Below are 20,386 nucleotides of genomic sequence, written 5' to 3' on the forward strand. Positions count from 1 at the left end.
ACAAAAAGAAAAAATAAGTCAAATGGATCTACCTGGTGATGCTTCTGATAAAAGGCAGGACTGAGGTCTCTGCCATGCTAACACTGGTGCTGCTGGTGCTGATCTACAGTTTGAACCTTGAATGACATCAGCAGCTTGCCGTATTTTTGTGGTTAGAGCAGAAAAATCCGCGAGTGTCAAAAATGAACAAATGCCATACACATCATTGCATTCAGTGGAAGCTGGTTTTAAAAGTAGTTTATGAAAAAAGGTTTGCAGGCCTGATAGAGGAGGACGTCCTTCTAGGTCTTGAACGTTGTAATGTGATGATGTGGTGTGAGTTTGGCGCGTCCTGGTCTTTGAGTCTATCGACTGTTCCAGCTGGTCTCATGTCGCTCCTAGGACGCGTCTGATGCTCCCAGAGAGCAGGAAGCAACCAGCTGAATCGGTCCAATTCCTCCCGGGGTTTTGATCAGAAATCAGGGTTATCTTGAAATCTAATAAATCTGTCTGAATGCCAATGCTGACATGTATGCTCTCCAGTTGATGAGCTCACATGGCAGCTGTGAACCCTCCAGTCAATTCTTAAAGGCTCTGTAACAGGAGTCGGCAGAGCCTCCGTGCTGAGGACGGGGGCTCTGCTGCGCAAAAGCCTTTTATGTCTCATAAACAGGCGCAGAGTAAAGGTGAATAAAAGATGTTAAACAGCTAATCACGACGAATCAGGATGTTCCTCTTGTTTCCAGCCTGATAAGCTGCACAGGTGAACATGTTGTACTGCTACTGAGCACCTCATTACACTGTGCTCATGTCTAAAACGCCTCTGTGCAGCAGATTTGCATTCGTTCAGGGTGCAGCAGCCTCCTTCCTCCTGTTGGGAAAATTATTTTTGAGACGAGTGCAGGGCAACGTAACCTGCAGCTGAGAGCCAGATATTTTTTCACTGTGACTCAACTGATTGCTGCAGGCTTTAGGTTTGGCTAACGGATCTGGCTGATGGTGTCGAGGAGGTGGTGTCTAATGAGCTGGGCGGGGGAGGAGCTTTGGTGAGGCTCAGCAGCTGCTCTGGACATCACTCATTTCAATGATGAGCTGGAAACTGGAAACAGCAACAGATATAATCGCTCTTCTCTGCCGCTAACTTGTCAATTGATTGAACTTTAACCTGCAGCACAACAGAGAGATCTGCCAATCGTGCTGGGTCCTTCTCTCCAGGCTGCCTCTGAGTCCAGGGTGTCTCACTTTGACACCTCGTCTCCACATCACTGAACCTGAGCCTTGGCATGATATCCACTGCTGAGTATAGATGAAAGCTAAAGCCTGGTGGGCTTCCACACACCAGCGCAGCGCTCATTTATTCAGCGGCTCCTCTGCTGTTTCTTCATCGTAATGCTGGTTGAGCTGTAGGTGTGATGGAGGGCATCTCACAAGCAGACGAGTCAGGAGAAAAAGCAATCTTCATGGTAGAATAAGCATGGCAGGGCCAATTCCTTCCAATGGTGGATTGCATTTAAAATACCATCCTAAGATCACCAGCCCTGCTCAGCCTGGAGGGAGATGATGAAGGGGGGCATCACCGAGCGCCTGGTGGAGCGTCTGACCTGCAGACGACAGGCGAATCCTGATGTTAATTCACTCAAGACGCAGCCACGTTTGCTCAGGCATCTCTGGCTCCATTTATATCAGGAGAAAAGATCATGCAATTTGAATACATTATGAATCAACCATCATGAATGCTGCGGGAAATAATCTCCATAACCACGCAGGCACATTGACATTAGCAGTAAAGCGTGCTGATCTGACTCGCCAACACACACAAATCGACGAGGTCTCGGTGTCCCGGACGGTAACGTAGCGCGGCTGTAAGTATGGCTCGTCAGGATACAGATGTTTATTGGATTATTAGACAGAAATGAACAAGAGGTCAATGTGGTTTTGCATCGAGATTATTGATGTGGCCTCTGGAGGAGGATCAATAGGTGGCGTGATCTTTCTGTCATGGGACGTGATCCAGTCAGCAGGGAGGATGTTTGGAAATCCATCACAGATACACAATCATGTCCAAATACACAGCTTTCACTGATGTCAACACGCAAGCTCCGTTGACAGGATTTGATCATCATGATTGCAATGACGATGACGACCATGGGCCAACAACTGTGACTTCATTCAAAACCACAGAAGTAGACTCAGATCTTTTGGGGCCAGTGGTCTGTCCGTCTGTCTGCTTTTGTCCTTAATGGCGCTACTGTAGCGCAGCCTGGCTCAGCAGCCTGTTTGTAACATGAATAATGAGAGTAAAACTTGAGCAAAGGTTTTTGGCTGACCTCTTATCAGGAAACTGATGTTCAAACTAGCGAGAAAGATCTCTTTTGGCGTCTTTTTTGGACTTGTTCTCATACAGAGATCTGTATTTGAGGTGCGTTTCAAAACATTCTAAGATAAACTGAAGTATTCAAGATATCAGCAGTCGTATTTTCCTCGATCCGACATATTTGCCACAAAATAGGGTGCTACCTTCCAGTTAGCTTTGTTAACCTCATATATCATAGAGCCTGTTATCAGTTTATCGCATGGTATTGTGTCAATGATGACTAATCAATGTTATATTAAAACAAATATGTGCAATATCTGATGGGTAGATTTCATCAGAGTTGTGTCTTGGGCCCAGCAGCGAGTGTCCAGAGGCTGTGCTCTGTATCTGGAGACATGTGGCCTTAATGCATGATTCATGATTCATGGAGGATGAGATGTTTTCTGTTGCTCTGAATAAATCTATCTTGACTAAAACTGGAGTTAGGAGGTCTCAGCATGCAGTGGTCAGGAGCTGCAGCATGCACGGCAGCACGTGTGGATGTAGCTGTCATGTGGGCTGCTGTCTGGTTTGGAGCCAAGGTATTTGATGTCGTCTCCTTGATTTAGGCCGTCTCTACTTACTTCACACTGATCCACCTGGCACATGACCCTCTTTGTTTACGGTACTGTGATCCTCTATGTTTGATATTCATGCAGCTCCATGCATATTAGAATGCACGGACAGATTGCGTGCTCGGCCACAATTAAAAGCAGGTGTGACCTCGACGCGAGGCCACAGCGACCTTCTGCACGCTGTGTCGTTGCCGTCTTCAGCTCCTACAGAAGAATATACCCAGTTACAAGCCTTGAAGCCACTGTCCTCCCTGGGGGGTGCTACCATTCTTCAGCTAAAGTACAAACACTTCATCACCATAGCAACTGCCCCCTGACCCCCCACGAAGCCACCCACCATCATGCACACACTCTGTGCAGGACTCCAGGTACTTTCAGTGGCAAACATCACCTCAACAGTTCCATCCATCCATCCATCCATTGTCTTCCGCTTATTCCTGTTAAGGTTCGCGGGGGGGGGGGGGGGGGGCTGGAGCCTAACCTCAACAGTTTATTTGTAAAATACTGAAGAAAGTTACAAATGAAGGAGGAGCACGACCTTGTTCCTCCGCTGCCGCCGCCGCTGCTGATGATGATAATGAAGGCGAGTGCCCTGATTGGTGATTATCGTTTATTCTCATGCTTAACCTCAGTGAGCCAGGAGGAGCTGAACCTTGAGTACGGAGGCAGGACGCAGACAGAGTGCTGCTGTGAGTGAGGAGGAAGAGGACGTTCTCTGGTTTTTGGCAGCAATGATGGCGTTGTGTGTGTTTATGTGCAGCCTGATTTATCTCCTTCCCCTGATCCTCAGTGCTCCACTGTTGCTGTAGTTCTCACTGACCTGATCCCACATACTCCTTTCTGCTGCAGTGCAAAGACTCATCTCAGCACCTGATGTGGATTAAGCCTCTGTTGAAAACACAGTTTGAGTTTGTCTAAGTCCATTTATTCTCGACTTTCTTAACTGACACACATACTCTATAATCTCAGGATAACCTAAGCAGCTAGGGCTGTGGAACATTTACAGGTGCAGGCGCAGCTGTAGTGAAACCCTCCAACCTCCAGCCCAGAACAGCAGAAACACACCCTAACCACGATACGTGTGAGCACATGACCCGACAGCATGCAGCCTCACTTTTACATCACAACCTCAACTGTCACTGAAGCTGCCAGCAGCAGTGAGCGCTGCCTCGCACCTTTTCACGTCAGTGTGTGTGCTAATAATACCAATTCCTCCATCCACAACATGCCTTGCTGTAATCCAGCTCCATCCCTACCCGGCTCCACCCATACACACTCCCCCTCTGGTTCTCGCTGCCTGCCACAGTAAGTGGAGGGGAGTGATCAGCGAGAGCAGCTGACTCTGTCAGCGCCGCGCTCTCAGCGTAACAGTTAATTGAGAATGAGATACAGTCATTAATATGAAGACGCATATTTATCTCACAAAGCCTTAATTATAGAATGTGTTGCTGTGGTAAAACCTGGAATGAGTGGGTTTGTCCCTAAATGCACTTGAAACAACGTGCAACACCAGTAGAACAGCCTTTGTGTCACAGCCAGGTTGTGCTCGTTGTTTTGTGGATGCTCTGCAGTTACAGCGATGTGTGTAATGTGTGCACTGAGCTTTGTACAAGGAGGTGAAACACACAGCAGAGAACATTCTTAAAAAATGTCTAGGGGGCGCTGTCGAGACATCCCAAGTTTTAATGCTTGTCTCGACTGATATATCCTTTGGTATCGCATCGACGTGTTCACTGGTTCCACTATGTCTTCACTGTGTAGTGCCTCAAAAAGTCATCAAGCAGAGGCAGAAATGTTAATAATTCCTCCTTCCCACCAGTTGGCCTTAATAAAACAGCTGCAATTAGTCAATGAATGAAGGACAATTACTGTAGATATATGTGAGAGCGAAGCCCCGCCTTCCACGACGCTGGGTTCCTGTAGACTCCTCCCCACTTGTTTGCAGGCAGCAGCAGGTCGTCCACCTGAGTGCTGTGAGCTCGATGCCTCTCTGATTCATTGTGCTTTGATGAGCTCAGCTCCATGATCTTCCCGAGGGGTGTGTGTGTGTGTGTGTGTGTGTGTGCGTGGGGGGGTGTTAACCGCTGCTGCAGAGCACATGCAACATATGGCATGCATATGTAGATTAGCCGTCTGCAGGCCTGCTTGTTCTCCTAATTTAACTCCTGCTGTGATACAGAATTACTTAACATAAATGATGAGTTGGATCCTGCGGCTGAGTAGTCGTCCGTCACAGTCCCTCTGAGTCCAGACAACGACCGTAAAAACTCACGCCGCCAGTGTGTGAGTGAGGGGATCACGAGCAGCGCCGGGATGTGGTTCTGAGAGGGAGGGCCTTCCTGGTGGTGAGCTTCATTCCTCTGTTCCATCTGGTTCCATCACTGGTGTCAGCACAAGCGTGCTGTTACACCGGATCTGGAGGATGGTGTGAAATCAGTCCTCCCTTGTTTCCCCTGCCTGTCCTCTGCCCTCTCTCTTGTTCACACACACACACACACACACACACACACACACACACACACACACACACACACACACACATTACAGATCACCAAAGCACACATGTAAACTCTCCTCCCTTGATGCCCTTCCTCCCTCCTGCCTTCTTTCTGCTCCTCAGCTTATTTGATGGGCCTGCATCTGTCTGGACAATAACATGACATGGCACCTGATTGGGGGGGGGGGGGGGTGAGGGTAAAGAGGCTTCATACTGCTATATGAACAATCAATGTGTGTGTGTGATAGTTGGAGCTCTTCCCCTCCAAGCGGGGCACATGACCATCTTGCCTACAGCTCATGTACAGAAATATCTCCCCCAATCAAGACAAACATGCTACACAAAATATGGCCACGCTGCTTGATGTCATGCAACATTCCACAGGCAGGTCTCAGGCTCTTTCCCTGGTTTGGTCTCCAGAATCCCAGGGAAACGCTCGTCTCTTCGGCTGCTCATTCATGTTTCTGCCATGCGCCTTCTGCTATCACTGATCTTCGTTTTGTTTGAACTGATGTAATCTCTCACCTCAGACATTCCACAGCCTTATCATAGCTAACAATTAACAACATAGCATTGAAATGGTTTTCTGTGGAAATGAGAATAAGTACATGAAATTAACACCCCCATCCCGAGTCACACTGCAACTGTAATTTTAGTCTAAAAAACTGTAAATAGTTGTATTTTCAAAGTGATGCTGCCCAGTTGTCACGGAGACAGAGAAGCAATATGTGGCACTGATTTGTCACAATTCCAAGTGAGACCAAACCTGACATTCAGAAGAGAGCATTGTCTTCAATCAGAAAAAGCCAGGAGCTCCCAGCAGCATTTCTTATGAAGTTAACTGAACTTTTTAATAATTCACGCACTGAGAGAAGCAGCTGCAGCAGCAGAGCCCCACTCGCACATTTCTGAATAGATTTATTTTACTGGCGGATTAAAACGTAGGTTCTGATCATCGCAAAACAACAAAAACAAATACATCTGAATACCAGATTGATTGAAATATCAGCTTGGTCGGATGAGAGCAGCCAAGTCAGGAGCTTGATTTCCCTGCAGAGCCAGCAGACATGAAGTTGCAGGAATGTTTGGACCAACTGAGCGTTGAAATCCACACGCGTGTGTTCATAAAAGACTCTAACCCAGGAGGAAACATGGTGAAATATCGTCCTGTGGGAGTTTGGCCAATTATTCAGTGGAATATCGAGATCTGAGTTTGATAAGACGAGTGCTAAAAGCTGCAGCTGCAGTGATCTTGTGGAGGGGTGTTGGCGGTCGAGCAGGAATCAATAGAAGTTGTTAGAATCAGCACTAACAAACATCTCCACATTTATTGGGGACGATTCCAAAACCAAAATCCTGAATATCTGTATTTCTGAGCGTGTGTGTGTGTGTGTGTGTGTGTGTGTGTGTGTGTGTGTGTGTGTGTGTGTGTGTGTTTGAGATCTTCTAGTCCCCTCTAGTGAGGTGTTTAGGCGGTCCTAACAACTTCTTCAAACTTGGGTCGGAGTTAGAGTTTGGTTAGGGTCAGGGGTGAGGTCAACCAAGATCCTTACAAATGTAAGAGTGGTGTGTGTGTGTGTGTGTGTGTGTGTGTGTGTGTGTGTGTGTGTGTGTGTGTGTGTGTGTTTGAGATCTTCTAGTCCCCTCTAGTGAGGTCCTAACAACTTCTTCAAACTTGGGTCGGAGTTAGAGTTTGGTTAGGGTCAGGGGTGAGGTCAACCAAGATCCTTACAAATGTAAGAGTGGTGTGTGTGTGTGTGTGTGTGTGTGTGTGTGTGTGTGTGTGTGTGTGTGTGTGCGTGCGTGCGTGCATTCGTGCGTGCCTGCATGTGTGTGTTTAGGGCGCATGGTCTAAGCAGGTGAACGATTTGCATTCACTTTTTTGTGTTTGTGCTGAGTGTGTTCATTGACTGTTTGAACTTACTGGAGCTGCAAGAGTTTAAAATAATATCTGATATTGATCATTGTGATTGATTATGCAGCTGCTTTATGATTTATGGTATAAAATGAAAAACCCATGAATGTTGCTGTGCGATTCTTAGGAAGATGTCAGCTCTGAACATCTCTGTAGCCCAACACAGACTACATGATATCAAAATGATACCTCCACACACAAACAGCTTTTGCTAAAATCACGCTTCTTGGTCGATTTGTGTTAATTTCGTAGCCCTAAAACACAAATAGATGTTCTTCCTGTGAGACTCTCAAACCATAATTCACAATCTGGAGCCATGTGTGACGTCACAATGATCACATGGTTCATTCCTGCAACATTTTATGGAATTACAGCTTGTAAATGGATTGGTGAGGTTAAATACAATGTTAGGTATTTCCTCTCAGGTTCAAGTTGCATAATGGTTGCTATAGGATGATGTCATTGTCTGTATTTAAGAGGAACTGGACACGCCCCATGCTGCAGTCATGCATCTCTTGTTCCTGCGTCCTGTCTGTGCTGGATTGCATTGTAGTTTCATCATGATCAACCTTCCCATTGAAGGCAGTCATGTGTTTTTTCCATTCGATGAATGTGGCGAGCGCGTCGACCCTCTCATCAAAACTGAACTCATGGAAAGACACAAATTCCCCCAAACCAGATTTTACAAAAACACCGTTTTCCAAGTGGGAGCTGATTGTTTGTGGCTGCGGCGTGAATGAGGAAGAGTTGAGCCTCCGATCTGCTTTCTCAGATCATCACATGCACGTTAGCAGCTACAGCAGGAGACGTCTATCTCCCTGCACATCAACAGCTTTTAATTGACTGTGCCTCTTATAAAAATACGTGCCCCCAAGTCTGGAGCATCAAACGCTGCTGTGCTTTTTCCAGGCTGGATTAAAAGATCAGACGAGCAGAGATGCACCAACAGAACCTTGTCAAATGAAGCTCAGGGACTGCAAGACAATCAGCATGTTTATTCCTACCTTGATGTCAAACATGAAACGTGCAGCAGCTCCCGCAGACCTGAGAGAAAGACAGGGAGAGGATGTTGATGCAGTTCTTGATGGAGGACCATGAGATTCCTGACTCTTCCTGGTTTCCTTCAAAGAGAACAATCACAGTGAGAGTGGAGACACCTGAACAGGTTTCACATTGACTTATGACCCTGTCCCTCTTCTGACACACACACACACACACACACACACACACACACACACGCAAATAAACACAAATGCACAGACACACGCACACACAAACACACACAGTCAAACACACACACAGTCTCACACACATGCAGAGACCCATACACACATAGACACAGACACACACATACAAACACAGACACACACACACACACACACACACTCACTCACAGACACACACACACACAGACACACACACACACACACACACACACACACACACAAGCCAGAGCAAGCTGTGTATACCTCATTACCTCATTCCTCATGTTGTACTCAAAGGCACTGTGAATGGCGTTGGGATGGCGTCAGCAAGTTCAGCCATGTTAAGCCCAGTATCAGACTGGACTGGGTGAATGGGAGTGTGGTGACTCCAGTCTTCTGGTGGTGCTGGTGAACTGGTTAGCCAGCTGAAACAGCATCGCCCAGCCCACAGCTGTGAGTTCTAACCCCCTGATCGGATTCACTACTCAGGGATGAAACACTTGGTTAAGATAAAGTTTTGTGTTCAAATGAGCCCAGTGACGACTCAAACGGGAAGCCAACACTCACCGCCGTTGACGTGAAATCAATGGCTGGCTCCTACTGCAGCTACACCTTATCTACTTCCTGTCAGCGACCGTACGGAATCCAAATACCGTCTCAAAATAGCCCTGAAACAGCACGAAACATCAAAACAAACCTTCTCCTTTTACTCGTGAACATTATCCCTCCATCCATCGCTCCCGCCACCTCATTATATGGAGTCATCGCGTGTCATATGATGTTGCACTTTCCTGTCGTCATCAGTCAGCACATATATGTTCTGTCTACCTGCTGGTCCCTCCGGGAGGACAGGCCAGCTAATAAACATCAAATATAAAGAAGAAGGAGAAGACGGAGCGAGGCAGTGCGGGGTTTACGTGCTGTTCCCTCTGTCTTCATGGACTGTCCTGTGAGATTAATCTGGAACCGGCACTTGCCTCAGGACTACAGATGTAGTTTGTAGCTGTGCTAATTCTGCGTGCTCACCTCGATGCCGCAGCTGGTATGTAGATTCATGTCCACTGTGCTAATTCCCTGGCGAATTAAATGGCTTTAGTTCCAACAGCAGTTTGAAAGTCCCAAAGCTGCTTCCAGCCTGTGGTGGTTTTCTATGTCGTTTGAGTTCGCTCCTTCTCCTGGTTTCTGTTTGGGTTTGTCGGGTCGCTCCATACTCACGCAGGTGCTCCTGACCACCAGCGTGGAAGAAGATGTGGAGTTGGTCTCTGGTGCGCCGCATCGCGCCACTCGCAGAGGATGGAGGCCTCCTTCTTCTTCTGTCACTTCCTGAACCCAGGTTGTTTTGTCCTCGGTTCTGGTGGTGTACAACATTATATCATCTGCATAAAATTTGACTTGACAGTGCTTACTGGAAAATCAATGTTATTAATGTGTAAAGTTAATAGCGGGTCCTGATCCTGATGCTCTTTGATTGACACCAGTGGCAACAATCAGATTTGGACCAGTCAGGAACAGCGTCACCTCGTATTAAGAACCTATTAAAGGGTCAAGAGAACTTGCTGTTTGACCCTGTTGCTGGTAGGGAAATAAGACCAAGCCCCAGCACAGCGGCGACTGAACCCTGAACGAGGACGGAAATATCAGTGCTGGTGATGACGTTCTCTCAGGTTAGTTTATTAGCTCATTTTCATTTGATTAAACTTTGATGGAACTGCCGTAAGGACGAGCTTGATAAGAAAGATGGATACGTAGAAATAGAAGTCAGACGTATAATCAGCGTATTTAGGAGCTAAACACCAGTGACTACAGAGTGTGAGGGCAGACTCAGTCAACACGGCTGCTCCACGCAGTGCTGCAGCAAATGTGGACAGATGTTCGTCGGCAGCTGGTGTGTGTGAGTGTGAGTGTGAGTGTGTGTGTGTCTAATGTCACATGAAAACACACTGAATTGATTTCCATTTATTAATCGCTGCTGTCTATAATCAAGTGGAACTTCTGAAGTTTTGTAGGATAAAAGTGTTTCTTAATCATCGGCTTGATGACCCACATAAACATTTAAAGAGCTCTGGCTGGCTGAGAAATCCATCCATCCATCCATCCATGGGGGGGTGGAGCCTATCCCAGCATCCCTCGGGCAAGAAGTGGGGTTCACCCAGGATGGGTCGCGTTTGAAATCCAAAGTTGCATAAAAGCAAAAGTGGGGACCAGTGGGACGGCTCTAGCATTTGCTCATGGGTGGCATTTTCCTGCCACTGTGCTGTCTGCCGGCTGCTGCCCTTCACTCGTCCTCCAGTTCATCAATCCACCTTTTCACCTTCGTCTGGGTTTTAGGAAAACTTCATCAAATCTCTCTCACCCTGCTTCTCTCTCTCTCTCTCTCTCTCTCTTCTTTCTCCCTCTCTCTCTCTCACACGCCTGCTCGGACTCCCTCTCTGACTCCTCTGCCACCCCGAGAGTGGCACAGAAAAGACCAGCTAACCAATTTAACGACAATGGAGTCCACAGCGTCCAAGGGATTAGAGCTCATTTGCATAAATCTGCATAACCTCATTAAGCCAGAAGGAGATGCTGTACACACTGTAGCCTGAGACACTTCAGAGCGAAACAGCCCATTAAGGCCTGCAGTGATTATGGGATTATCACTGTTAACGACTGTTGGGAGACTGGACCGGTGTGTACGCTCTTAGAAGTGCCACATAGCGTGACTGACTCCCAAGCAGCGTGGAAGGAAGGAGGTCAACGTTAGAGTCAGGTGACCTGTGGATCACATTTGCTGGGGATCTGTTCCTCTTTTATGACATTTTTTTTAAGCTAGAGGTTTTAAAATTTTCACGTATGAAAGGTTGTTCCCCGTTGAGGAGGAAACCTCAGCACTGGTGAGCTCACTGTGACTGAGCAACAGCTGCAGCCTCAGTGTCCATCCATGCATCGTCCAGCCATCATCCATCCAGCCATCCATCATCCATCCATCCATCCATCCATCATCCATCCATCATCATCCATCTATCCATCCATCATCCAGCCAGCCATCATCCATCCGTCCATCCATCATCCAGCCAGCCATCATCCATCCATCATCCATCCATCCATCCATCCATCATCCAGCCATCCATCCATCCATCCATCATCCAGCCATCCATCCATCCATCATCCCTCCCTCCATCCATCCATCCATCATCCCTCCATCCATCCATCTTCTCCCCCTTCTCCTGTTCAGGGTGGTGGGGGTGGAGCCTATCCCAGCAGCCTTCCCCCTGGACAGGTCACCAGTCCATGGCAGGGCCAACACATAGAGACAGACAACCATTGGCTCTCCCAGCCACACCTACGGTCAATTTAGAGTCTGGATTAACCTGGTCCCTCTTGATGTCTTTGGACTGTGGAGGAAGCTGGAGTACCAGAGAGAACCCAGCAGGAACAGGGAGAACATGGAGACTCACCCAGAAAGACCCTGTGCTCCAGCCGGGACTCCACCCACAACCTTTTTGCTGGGGGGCCACAGTGAGGACCACTGCTCCACTGTGCTGCCTTCAGCCTCAGTGTAGTTTAGCAAACATGATATACACTGAACCTCATGTTGCAGTATCCTGCTTATCTCAAAACTAAAACCAGTGTTTCTATGGTAACAACCAAAAACAGCAAACCTTGGGTTAAAAATCTCTATTTAGCAAAGCGGGACAGAACTGTGGTGATCACGCCCTGTTCCCAGGTTTAGATTTAAATTTTCTTTTTTTTTGTGTCATTGGTGTTTCATATTATTAAAATAGATTTGATCACTCATTGATCCAAATGTATTAACAACATTGTTTTAAGTTTTATTTGCTAAGCAGTTAAAGAAGTAATTCTGATAAACATTTCAGGTTAATTTGAATGAGTTATTAACATTAAACCAATGAAAGCAATTTCTTTCCAAATTCACCACAATGTAAAATAATGAGTTCACTCCACTTTTCACAAATAGTTTGCATTTAATTAAGAAATGTAGGTTGAAGGAAATGATCTTCACATTGAATTAATTTCTGGTAGTTTATGTGATCACTTTTTTATGTTCATCCAATTTTTTATGTTTTCAGTCAACATATTTATTTAAGTTTGTGTTATTTGTTATTGCATGTGTGTGAGTAACACCAAGACACACATTTCATAGATTCTGATTCTGGATCAGTTGTTCCCGTTGGCCCAGGGCGGCCCCCCTGAGGCCCGCCGCCACACTCCTCCTCATACCACATGCTTGAGGTCGTCCACCAGTGTGCAACTGCAGCAGCCTGAGACGGAACAGCGGCTGATCCGATCCTGATCCCTCACACACAAACTCAGCTGGCGTGCAGCAGTTGGTGATTTAGTGTATTTTTCAATCATACATTTCACAAATATTCAAGGGAATCATTTCTGAACACAACTAAAGACAACAATTGCTCTTACTGCTTCGTGTGCTAGTGGGTGGAGTGTAGCGTTAGCACCCGCGGAGCAGCCTTCAGCGAGCCACTGACCCAGTTGTTTATATTAATTAACAATTATATATTATATAGTGCATCTGACTGTGCAATAATTTATTAGCTACACTATGTTGGACATTCTCAGCACAACAACACCATTGATTGATGGTCATATGGGTGTGAAACATCAACCCAAAACACATAGATGCTAATAAAGCCTAGAGTCATCAAAGGAGGTGATGGCGAGCTTTAATCACATGCTGACGAGGGAAGAACAGAGCGTGGATGCTGGATCCCTGATCTGAGTGTCATTGCTGGTTGCATGACATTGGAACATTTTGTACCCAAACTGACAGAGGATTTATTTTAATTCACCACATAGGAACCATCAGAACAACACAAGCGTCTCAGACACCTCTGGTGATGTAGTGATGATGTCACCATTGTCAACGAAAGAAAATGTACTTACGTCACCAGCGATTTTGAGGGCATGAGGTCACATTGCACGCTCAAATATTGGAGATTTGTTTTTTCTGGAGAATCTTACTTTCTCCAGAGGACAGAGGATCTTAATCGACCTGGTGTGTGTTGTTTCTGCCACCATGTCTTCACACATTCAGTACAGTACATACGGTTCAGAGGTCCTGGTACACGGCATCCCCCCCGTTTCCCTCGACCTTCCCGTGAATGTGCGTCTGACTGGCGTTCCCGTGGCAGGCAGGATGCACATCTAGACGTGTGTGATTGGTTTGTACTCGCGAAGCCATCTCATTGTGATGAAGCTACTTCTGAAACAGGCGCTAACGTGCCGGTGCATCCGCCTCTCAGTGTACCACTGTCAGTTCTCTGTGTGGAAAATTTAGCATGTGTCAAATCTTCAGTTTCCATGGCGATTGCACAGTTAGAACTGGGAGCAGAGACAGAAAAAAGGGAAAAAAAAAAACTCCGGTCATAGGCTTCTTCTGCTCAAGTAAACCAACTAATCACACTCGTCTTGTGCCCCCGTTTTGTCTCTTCTCCCCCTGTTGTACTATTTCTCTCTGTTTCACCCATTCATCTCTTTCTCTTTCCTTTGTCCTTAATCTCACTCCTCCTTTCATCTCTGTCTCTGTAGCCAGCAGGCAGGCACGGAGCTGCTGTGCTGACTTGCTTCTAGCACATGGGCTTCCCTCTTTATCCGCCTACGCAGTGTACTCAGGGAGATTCCAAGCAAACACAAACACACAGATACACACTCACCCACGCTCACAAACACACTGCTTGCACACGTGCAAACTGGCAGACTGCAGAGCCCCCAAGGTCTGGTCTTAGTGAATTATTCAGTCTGCGTTGGTGGGTCTGTGTGAACATGTGTGTGCGTCTAAGGTAATATGATTGTGTATGCATTTGCATTCGGGTGTGTGCTCGTCTCATGACGCTATGTACGCGCGTGCGTGTGTGTGTGTGAATCTGAAACAGTGTTTTCCTCTGAGCAGCAGCAGCTTGTCTTTAATCAGCCTCTCCATCAGCTCCCTCCTCTTTGGCTTCAAAAGCTCATTAGAGGGAAATTGCAGGGAAAGAACAAGCAGCCAGTGACGTCACCAAAAGTCGAGATGGAGTGTGTGTCTGTGCCAAGGCTCCAAGCTGGCGTTGGATACTGTCAGAATATCTCCAGGAGTTACAATGATCGTGTCACAGACTCATTAGGAAACATGACCATGACCAAAAAATGTGGCTGCAAACATTTACGTATGAAAACCTCATTTTTTTAAATTATGTACAAAACAATTTCTATGGGGGCGAAGCAACAAGTCAAGATTGTTGTGTGAAAACCACTCGGGTCCCCTGACCATGTGGTTTCTCTAGTTCTTTTTTTGGGGGGGGGGGACTCAAATGTCCAGACTATTCCTGAATATTACACAGATCAACAGAAGCCAAAGAACGGCGACTGTCACGCTGTAGACGGAGATGCTGATTCAGAATACAAACACTTCACTCACTGGGACTGGGAAGAAATAATTCATCACAGTAACTCAGAGTGCTTTTGCAATTGAGACATGTTTTGCAACATTTACGGTAAATTAATTTTCAATTAAATTTGTAAAATATATGTTGATTTTTTTACATCATTCTAGTTTTCATTGAAACGCCCGAAAATAATGTTATGATGTTGGGATTTTTTCTTTTAAGGTTGCAGAGCGTCGTCTGAACGTGGGACGTCTCTGCAGAAACACAAGATCTAATTTAAAACCGTATTTTGACAGAAAATCAGTCTTCAATAAATATTGAGTCTTCCCACGATTTGAAAATTGCATGAGCCCATATTGTGATGTCAGCTGTATCTGCGCAGCTCCGTATTAGCCCCCTACGAGGCAGTAGGAGGGGCCTGTGTGAGTGACAGTCATGACAGCGATTCACGCCTCAGTCACCATATTTTGATTTACAGCAGTTACCAACAAAATAACACAGACTCATAACCTAAATTCATCTTGTCTGAGGCGCTCAATATTACACATCTGCTGCTCTTCGTGGTGGTGGTGGTGGTGGTGGGGGGGGGGAATCAGGGTTTTTTTCACCCTGCATCAGTTCAGTTCACTCCAGTTCCACAGACAATAAAGAAACTCCACGAAAGACAAAACCAACATGCAGACACATTAAAACCGACAGCAGAGAGGGTGAGCTGCCGGCACCTCCTCCAGACACCAGCTTGCTTGGTCAGGACTCCCAGGGTTGAACTGCCACCGGCACGGCCATGACTCTCTTCCTCTCCGAATTCTGCTGAGTAATAATCCAGGACCTGCTCGTCTCTGCCAGAGTAATGGCAGCTTTCCTTCGTGTCCAGCTGTGGCTGGAACACCAGGCTTCCACGCCTCCCGCTGGTTTTTATGTTCTACCTGCGTCTCTCCCATCCTTCCTCTTGTCTGTTTCACTATTTACAGCCACACTTGTGTAACTTTACACACTCACTTCCTCTGTTCCTGTCATAACTCTAGATTTCTAATCTGTGGACATTTACTTTGAAAAGCTTGTTTCCCCGTTTTATTACTCCATCCTTGTGCTATACAGCAGTTTTCTTCCAATTGAAATGTTATTTAGCAGCAGCACCCTATGTCTGGATCAAGATACCTCCTCTTTATCTGTGTGTGTGTGTGTGTGTGTGTGTGTGTGTGTGTCTAAAGAATGATTACAATCTTCAGACAGACACACACGAGGACTTCAGCAGCTCAGAAAAAACATCCACTCGTGTTTAATTTTTTTTGCGGTCATCATCAGTGAACACATTTTAAAGGGGTGGAAGTGGACATGTACAATGCACACACACACACACACACAAGCACACACACACGCACACACAGCCATTGCATTACCCAGTGCTCACTGCAGCCAGACAGACCCATCAGGCTTCATGGGTCTCTGAGGACCGCTGCTGCCACTAATTCATGGAGGCAAGCTATCAAGCGCAACCTCACAATGGTTCTCCACTGTTTCCATGAATATGTGAACAGGCTCTCCATCAGTTTATGTCTCCCATGAGAAGGACTTGTTGAGTCGGGCCCATGCGCTGTTGATCTATGATGTGTGTTTTACGAAGGAAGTGGGGAGGAGGTGTGACCATTGTGTGTTTAATACCAGAAGAAACGCTCACAGATTTTCATGCTATAGTAAAAGTCGGTTTTGATTCTTGTGGCGTGGCTTTGATTGAGCGGAATCTGTGAATGCGGTGACAGGAGTTTGTGTTGCGTGACGCCGCCTGAGAGCGTAACCGTAGATAAAGAGAGAGCAGCATTCTTGACTTGATAGATGTCATGTGGAGGGGACACAGAGGCAAGGGTGCATTCTTTGGAACCCTTTTTTGCAACTGCGGACTGCTTCATTCTGGGCATGGCTGCAGCGTGAAGGGAAATCCATATTAGTCGAGGCGTCGCTGGCATGAAACCCGCTTCAGTGTATCGGAGTTTTTGGCTTTTATGTCAATGTGGCCACTTGAGCAAAATTGTCCTGTATTGTAAAAGAAAAGATATATGGCTGAAAGGAAGTTAAAGACATAGACAATGAAGACACAACTTGATACAGCAAAACTGCTGCTGGGCTAAAGGCATGAATCTCCCCCCCCCCCCCCCCCCCCCAAAAAAGGCGTGAATCCAGAAGCAGTTACACTCCTGGGAGTGTTCAGCGTTGACAGTAATTACAGTTTGACCACTTAGTTATCAACCCAGAAAATGTAGCGGCTTCAGTGAGGCGCCATCCCTGCAGACCTGAGATCAGGGCTGATGCCCTCGGACGCGAAAACCTGCACATGAGAAGCAACACAGTGACACCCGTAGGTTCTCCGTGTGTGCTGATGAGATGGAGGCTGCAGAACCACGTGTGTTTACTGGTTAGGAAGAAATAGCAGAGACTGGCAGAGGTGGAGTTCCATGACATAAGATTTCATGTGTGTGTTATCTTGCTATGCATTAGAAAATCTGGCTTGTGTCTTATTTAAACTCCAAAATAGATTCTAAACAGGGGATAGAGTCTATTATAGCAGTTATGAGGAAGCAAGGTTCAGTAACTGAAATTACTTATTCAAATGTATAAAAGCGCCATGCTTGGAATAATAATTTGAGTCGATTCATACCTTATTCATTCCTGCTAAAGATCTGTGAATTCAGCTTCTGGACACAAGTGTTCTCTGCGTCTGTTCTCAGAGTCGCTGCTCTGAGGTTCCACGTTTCCACATCCTGTCTCCTAATCGTTGAAATCTCCGAGTTCACCACTCAAACACTGGGAACACTGGGAGCACACGCACACTGAAGGGAATGATGAAAAAGCACGTTTGAGGGGGAGTGTGATTGGTAGTTAGAGTTCAAAGGCCGCGAACTTCAGGCATCAGCGTTCAGAACCACACCTTCAGTGTCGGACGGCTCTGCTCTGTCTTTGGCATCCGTAGCTGCTAATGTGTTGATGTGTTCATACTGAGCTGTGGAGGAGGTTCTGCCAGCCGTTAGCCTCTCCTCCTTTCCAGCCGGCTGCATGTGTGAGTGAATATTGGCTCTTCTCCCTGACTGCTGCGTTGATTAGGAGTCTTTTATTCATCAGCCAGCGAGGTGCTCGCTGTGTCTCAGTATTTTTAACACAGTCATGCTGTGTTTTGTCTTGTTATGCTCTCTTTATTCTATTCCCTCTTTATTCTCTCCTGTCCAAGTAGCATCATCATCATCATCTTCATCATATCTTGTTTTAGAAATGTTTCTGTGGCAGTCACCCAACACTCGCACGCACGCACACACAGTAAATACTTTTCAAGTTCTGGCTCAACGATTAGTGAAGGAACAAATAATTCCAAGACTCATAAATCATTTAGCAGCAGCAGTGCAAACTCATTCCAACATTATAATAACTGAGCAAAACAATCTGGTGCAGAAGGAGACGAATGCTGCCGACCTGAATGTCAGCGACCAGCGGCGGCTGACTTTCAAATGGATTGAAGGAAAGTGGGAGTGGAGCAGACTGGCTTCTTCACAATGCTTATAAAATGACTTCTAAATCATTCTCACGGAGGGAGAACTGTTATACATCAACTCTTTCAACTGCCTCTGAAACATAATTTACAGGAATAATAAGTGCCTCCCCTCTTCCTTGTTGAAGGATAATTCTTGTTCAGAGACCATTTTATAATCAGGTCTAATGAAGAACACTTAACAAGAAAAATAGCCTCCGTGAAGGAACTTTGTTTTAATTTCATTCCTCATTCATCATTGTGGCAACGCATGTCATGGAGTGCTTCTTCCTTCCTCCTGCCAGAAGGTGGAAGATGAACTGTAAATATGGCAGACACAACTGTGTTGTGGAGGTACATGGTGAGACCTGTAGTGGTGTGACAGGCACTGGACAGGGAAGAGAGGGTGGTCTTGTCAGGGAGGATCAGGGGAGAAGCAGGTTCATGCAGGACAAGACTGGCAAGAACCCGTGTATTCAAAAGTTCTGAATATCAAAGACTGAAGAAATGAATGTGTGAGGAGAGGCAGGGGGGGTCCAAATGTGACAGCGAAGATGTTAGTAGAAGCTACGGAAGGTGAAGTCCGGTGTCTTCAGCTGCTCTTCCTCTCCAGACCAGGTCACGGCCATGTTGACAGGAAACCCTGAGCAAGCAGGAATGGCGCCAGCATTGATTTCAACTTCAAATCCTCACATATTTCACTTAATATTACAAAACTTGATGGATTCAACATTGCTGACTCGTTTAGATGTCAGGCCTCACTATGTTCTTGAACCTTCAAAACCTTCACCAGATCAACTGAAGCAACTCCTTGATGTGACATGATTGAACACTGCAATAAATCCAAGTTGGGAGGCTTTGTTGAAGTGACTGATGTGTGATGGGAGACGGCCTCTCTCCAGCTGGCAGCTGTGCAGCTCGATGCACTGAAGGTCCGAGGTCCGACTTATTAAGCTAGACAACAGTTACAGGAACAAAAGAAGCCTGACGTCGTCGAAGAAGAGTTCTTGTTGTGTCCTTTGTGAGCATCTAAGATGAAGCTGAAAAGACCAGACGTGTCTTCAGGTTCTTCTCACTATGATGGCCTTGTCTCGCCTCAGGTGTGGCCTTGCCAGCGGCTGTCAGTGTGTTTGGAGGCTCTCCTGCTCTTTGCTGAGATCTTCAGTCAACTCAGGCACACTTCCTACATCTCACCATGCTGATTATGGTGAGAGTTGTGACTCGGAGGATGTCCGTCAGCGTGGACAGGATAGAGTGGGACGAGGTGGAGGACGGGACGTGTGACCGGCCCCCTACATGGTTGTGGTTTGGATTTTGATAACAGAAGTTGAGGGTAGCGCCTCCAAAGCTCCAGCTTGTGTTTAGTTTGCACAAATCCTTCATGTTCTTAAGCTGACGCATCATTAATTAATTGAAGAGGAGGAAAGGTCATGTTTTCTTCTGCTTGTCTGTCTGTTTGTCTTCAGCACACAGACTACGAAGCCAGTTTTCCTCAAGCAGGGCCAAGGAAGACTCCAAGGATGTAGCCTGCTCCATTCTAATTGATTAGTCATCACTGCATCAGGTGGCCATAAAATGACGTCTCTTTAACACTTGGGTGTCCTCCTCCTCGTAGGTCGGTGGATCATCTCAGATCACAAACATTGTCAGAACTTGACGATGTGTTACTGTGAGTTTCCGTTAAGCTGTGCTACCGTGGCGGGCGGCCATGGCGGATATTGAGCCACAGAACAGTAAATTATTGTAACTTGACTCCACATCGTCCGATCTGTTCCTCATCACCTTAAGACCTCGACTGGCAGAACTGAAATCATTGCCATGGTGCCACCTAGCGGTTACAGGAAGTGAGCCTGACCCAACAAACGCTTGATCTGAAGCAAAATGTTGCCCTCACCTGATGCACAGCAACGTGGTCTGAAGCCTGACCTGAAGCGTGAGTGTGTGTCTGGCGGGTTTATTCATTTCTCA

General features: G+C 46.5%; 1 protein-coding gene across 1 annotated transcript in view; it reads left to right on the forward strand.

Annotated features, from left to right (window-relative positions):
- kcnh2b (potassium voltage-gated channel, subfamily H (eag-related), member 2b) overlaps nt 1–20,386 on the forward strand; it is a 242,697-nt gene that overhangs the window by 1,508 nt on the left and 220,803 nt on the right. The window lies entirely within an intron of this gene.

The sequence above is a fragment of the Aulostomus chinensis genome, chromosome 21 (assembly GCF_037954235.1).
Source record: "Aulostomus chinensis isolate RoL2024-O1b breed Wild chromosome 21, RoL_Achi_v1.0, whole genome shotgun sequence".
In the NCBI taxonomy this organism is placed as follows: Eukaryota; Metazoa; Chordata; class Actinopteri; order Syngnathiformes; family Aulostomidae; genus Aulostomus; species Aulostomus chinensis.